Source organism: Microtus ochrogaster, chromosome 19 (genome assembly GCF_000317375.1).
Source record: "Microtus ochrogaster isolate Prairie Vole_2 chromosome 19, MicOch1.0, whole genome shotgun sequence".
In the NCBI taxonomy this organism is placed as follows: domain Eukaryota; kingdom Metazoa; phylum Chordata; class Mammalia; order Rodentia; family Cricetidae; genus Microtus; species Microtus ochrogaster.
In genome coordinates this window covers 27,804,969-27,810,523 of record NC_022021.1, presented here as the reverse complement: position 1 = coordinate 27,810,523, position 5,555 = coordinate 27,804,969, and positions in this window count along the sequence as shown.

Sequence of the window (5,555 nt, the reverse complement as noted above, 5' to 3'; positions counted from 1 at the left end):
GAGAGAGAGAGAGAGAGAGAGAGAGAGAGAGAGAGAAGAGAGAAACCCCACAGAACAGTATTAAAATACTTTTGTCCTTCCCTGACTTACGACACTAGCAGAATGACTGTGTAACCCTGAACTTCATACTTCCAGTCTTGGCCTGTGGATTGTGTAGATTAACCCCTTCCATTCCTCACTGGCTGACTCAGTGTGCTCTCACTAGTCCATAAGATTAAAGGTTTGGGGGGGGGGAATTAAACAGAGAATCATAATCATGCCATGGACCCATTCCCCAAGCTTACCTCTAATACAAACATCCATTTTTTTATGATGCAAACTGAAGAAAACGGGCCCCCAGATTTTGTAGCTGTACTTTTGTATGTGTCTATTTTTATAGCCGCAGACTGTCCACACTTACGGGGTGCTTTTGCAAGTTGAAGTGGGTGACCTTAATTACAGCACACTTTCCTAATAGCTTTCTTGGAAATGAGATACGATTGGGCCGTTTGTAGTATGAATGAAGTGGTAGAGAGTGACGAGGGTGGGCCGCTGGGGGAGGCGACTATTCTCTCTCAGTGATGGTCCAAGGGTATGAAGAAGATGCTGTCCAAAGTGAAGAGAGAAAGAGGAATGTATCGCTGAGGTGGGGCGCTGCCACGCTGTCTTTAAGAGAGGGAAAGTACCTGTAATCAAGGTGAATAAAGGGGATGAGGAAGCACTCATTTGTGGAGATGTGACTGGTTTTGCAGAGGCCACACCTACAAAGAAACTCTCTACTAGAGTCCGACGTTGTGTGGGGTTTGGGATATGCCCGCAGCAGGATCAGAGGATCTGGGCTAGGACGGAGAAGGGTGCTTCCTTTTCTGTATCATCAGCTGTGCCCTGTGCTATGCGTGCACATGACTGCAGACAGCTGGCTCCCTGGCGGGTCCCCACGATGGGACTCACTAAGAGAAAGGTGAGATGAACGCTGCCCCCATAAGTGGAAAGCAATACGATCTCACTCCTGAAAGGGCCTATAATTAGTCTCGGGCATGACTCTAGTCTTGTTTATGCAGCATCCACTCAGCAAAGGCTTGAGTTTGGTGCAAAGCACAGTTTTGGGCATATTAAGACTCCAAAAAGGTGGCGAAATAAACCAGAGAGGGCTGCCTTGAGTCACAACCTTTTGCCTTTTGTGTTTAGGAGGCTTTCATGACAAGGATTAATATTAATCACAACAGTTATAGTGATCTTGGCCTCTTGCCCATGTCACCTGGTCACCTGGTGAATGTAGTCTGAAAGAAAAAAAGGTATTTAGTAGACTATGGGGCTCACTGCCTCCCAGTCACCCCAACATTTCTCCCTGGAGGCTCCCAAGGCCATTCCTTCCTAAGGTAAAATAGAGCTGTTTTTACAGCACAATGTGAACGGGTGTCCTCTGGGAAAGAGATAATCATTGTGATTTTAACAAAATATCCAGCTGACTGGAGGCCAAGGAACTGTCCTGCAGATGAGTTGTTGTTCTACGAGCGTTATCCTAGGAAAAGGCAATGACCCAGGACCAAGGGCCTGGGAGTGTGTGCTGATTCTGAAGGCCTTTCTGGGTGGGAAGCTTGTGGGGTTAAGGGGAGGTGGCAAGGGGGGCGAGGGTGAGAAGGTGATGGAATGCAGGCAGGAAGGGTCCTATAAGGGCAAGAAGAAGTGAAGGAGAAGGATTCCAAAGGGTAAAGAGTCTCAGGTCTGAGTACAGGGCAAGAAACAAGACCATGGCTCTCCCGCCCTCTCTGTGGACAAAACCCCGGCCTTGTGGAATGAGTTTCTAGCAGAAATAATCATGAGGCTCATGTGTTCAACCCCTAGTTGAGAGCTTAGTCTGGGCTGGTGGCTAGGCTGCTTTTATCTCTAAGTGTAGCCATTATCTCTTGCCACAGTAAGGCTTCCTAACTGACCTCCATGCCCCACCCCAACCCATGGTTCACAGAAGTAACTTGCTTCTGTGCCTTGAATGGCCAGCCTGGAGCCTCTAGCAGCTTTGGTCATCTTGACAAGGTGGTTCTTCAATTCTTTGCTGGAGTTCCTCATGGGCAGAATATCTGAGATGGTAAGGTGACTTGGATCTGCTTTGTGGACTCCCACATCTTGCTGGGACCAATTGGCTAGTGTAGACGTGCCTATCTCGTTGACAGCAGAAGAGAGTAGGGATGCTGGAGAGCCGGGCCAGGTGTCTTACCGCCCAGGCTCAGAACTGTGATGTATGGTTCCACCTGCACCCAGTTAACAACAACATAGCCAATAAATAGTTTCCCACGCACAGTGGAAAAGGAACTCCTCTTCGTAGTGAGAGGACCTGTGACTGATACAAGAACATCCACCATGGATACAAGAAGGGGTACACACATCAGGACCATTAATGTGCCCATCCACCCTAGTAAATCATGTCATTGAAAGACACACCGTGAAGGGAAGAGGTCCCCTGATAACTGCTTTTCTACGAAAGCTTTGGGACTGATGACAGCTGAGTTAAGCGAAGTTCTCTGTGACTGGACAGGCTCAATTCAAGCAGCACTGGCCTCTCTCTTCCCTGGTCTTCTGTGTCTGCCTTGCTCGACTCTCTACCCTTACTGTTTTTCTGAGGAGGGGTGTGCAGGGCCAGAGCTTTGGCTTTTGTGTGGCAGCTGTGGCTAGAGAAAGGTTGAGTAGTCTGGCTGGGAGAGAGGTTCAGGGAGGGGTCAGGGAACTGGGGGTCAGTGTCCTCTCAGCAAAGGAGGAAGGGCACTGTGAAGCATCAGTTCCTGAAAAGCTCCCTCAATCAGAATCTGAAAAAACTCCCCAGAACCTTCCACAGGTTCTAAGCAGGTTGCAGGCCGATAATATTGTTTTTCTACTAAACTGGACTTTGACAACCTTGTATGTTTTCTCTAGACCCACCTCCAAGATCGCCCTCGGGCAAGTCTGCCGGACTGTCTTTGTCCCTGCACTGCCCCCAGAATCCTGTCAGGCACGTCTGTCACCACTCTGACTGGCTTCCTGCTCGCTGCTGCTCACTGCTACTTTCTTATTTGCCTTTCACTTCCTGATCAGCCCCATTCGGGTCTTGAGCTGCTCCAACACAAACAGGCCCACTGGTTTCCACACATCCAACTGCCCCAGGTCCACAGTAACTGGCCTTTCCTTCCGACTTCCCTCCTCTGCTTTCCGCCACCTCTCCCCTCCTCCTTTCCCCGCCCCTTTGGCCTCTCCAAGTGGGAGGAAGGATCTAGGAGATGTGCCCGGAGCTGGCAGGCGGAGCGCTTCCCACTTGGAGGAAATGTTGCATTTTTCACCTTTAACCCAGAAAAAATATGGTTCTCAGAAAGCTTGTTTTTAGCACTGAGAGCTCCCAAAGGAAGAAGAGGGAGGAGGGGCCTGCAGCCCCTCACAGTGGCCTGACCACCCGCTCTTGCCCCATTAGGAGGCTCACCCTGGGAGAGAACTGCCCAGGGGCAGTCTGCCGAACCCCAGCGGTTGTGGTGGCACACTGTCCGAGAATCACACTCACAAGTGTAAAGAGGTGGACGCGTGGACACGGGGACCTGGACAAAGCATTAGCGGCTTCCCCTTCCCTCCTTCCATGCCTGCCTCATCCATACAGTAGCTGGCCGTGAGATGGAAGTCTGGGAACACCTGGCCCACCCGTGCCAGGGCACTTTCGCTGCCAACAGGAATGGAGTAAGGTTCTACAGTTCTCTGGACCCTTCACACTCTAAGGGAGCCCAGCAGGGAAAGAGAGACACCAGCAGGAATCCAAACCACAATGACAAGTGAAAGATGCTGTGTGGCTGCAGCACAGCTGAGTCCCGCAGTGGGGGTCTCAACCTAGAGATTGTCTTCCAACTGCGCTGTAATTAGGCATGCACATAAAACAGACCAAACCAGGAAGGGCCTGGTGGAAGCTAGTGCCCCGCTCACTGGGAGGTCACAAAAGGCCAAGCTTGGAGGACCCGGAGATGGCAAGGCATTGGTGGGGGTGCCAGGCTGTCCTCTGGAAGCTCTAGATTACAGGTGCCTGCATGGGGGCCAGCATATGCAGCCTGACATTGTGCACCAGCTTCTGGCTAAGCACTTTGTGTGATCAGCTTCAACCACGTGACCAACCAATGCTCTTGCATTTCGTCTTGCCAGCTGTGCTCCTCAGACGGCCAGAGCAGGCAGGCTTATTTGACTTAGGAAGATGAAAGCTATGTTACAAGATAGGTGATGGGGCTGGAGAGATGGCTCAGAGGTTAAGAACACTGATTGTTCTTCCAGAGGTCCTGAGTTCAAGTCCCAGCAACCACATGGTGGCTCACAACCATCTGTAATGAAATCTGGTGCCCTCTTCTGGCCTGCAGGCATACATGCAGACAGAACACTGTAAACAAAAATAAATAAATAAATCTTTTAAAAAAGACTTAAAAAAAAAGATAGATGTACTGGCCAGTTTCACGTCAACTTGAAACACACTAGAGTCATTTGGAAAAGGGGAACCTCAGTTGAGAAAATTACCATGCCAGATTGGCCTGTGGTACATTTTCTTGGGTAGGGGGTTGATGGTTGATGTAGGAGGACACAGCTTCACTGTAGATGGTGTCAATCCTGGCCTGCTGGTTCTGTGCTCTAAGAAAGCAGGCTAGGTGAGCCATGCAGATCAAGGCCATAAGCGGCTCCCCTTCACGGCTTCTCCCTTAGTTTCTGCTGCCAGTTTCTGCCCTGAGTTCCTACACTGACTTCCCTGGATGCAGAACCACCAGTTCTAACAAAGTTTTTCTTTCCCAAGTTGGTTTAGGTCATGGTGTCTGACCGCAGCCATAGGTGAGTCACTATCATAGGTGACTTGTCAGATTTCAGCAATAGGGCACAACCCTGATACTGATACCTTAAGAAAAGAAATCAAAGTGCTTCCCCATGGTGTCACTTCCCCGAGAGCACGTCCTGGGTCAGATTCTCTGCTTTCGGATGCTCCCTGAATCTTTCCTCATTCCTGTCTGCCTGTTGTGTGTTCAGTATGAATCTGTCTGCAGACTGTTTTGTCAATCTGTCCCTGTATCTGTGTCTGTTCTCTTATCTGTACACAACTGGACCTTTTTTGGGAACAGGTTACAAAGGAGCATTCTGGGACCTCTTGGGGTTCACAGTTCTGGCAGTATAGAGAGGTTTGAGTAAATGTCCGTTCCTGAGGGTCTCCCAGTCTGTCTGTTGTCGTAGCTCTGCTGAGAGTCAGTTCTTTCAGGGCGCTCCTACTGCAGGTGTGAAAACAGCTACTCCAGCTGGTGGGGAGTCAGGCCCCTCTTCATGCAGTTAGGTCTGCACTCAATTCTTTTCCCTCCTCTCCCTTTCCTTCACATCTAGAAATAGTCTCCAGAACTCAGGGGAGTTGTTGAAACTATTTCTGGTTAAGCAGTGTGATCCCTGGGCCTCTGCCTGGCCCCGGCTTCAAGCGCAAGGCATGACAGCAGGCGACGCCCCTCTGCCTCACCTCTTTTTGCTGCTTTCCCTTGCTGAAATCCCTTTGTCCTAGAAAGTGTGTGGCTCCCAGGAGCGCTAGCTCTTTCCTGGAAAGACAGGGAGGAACA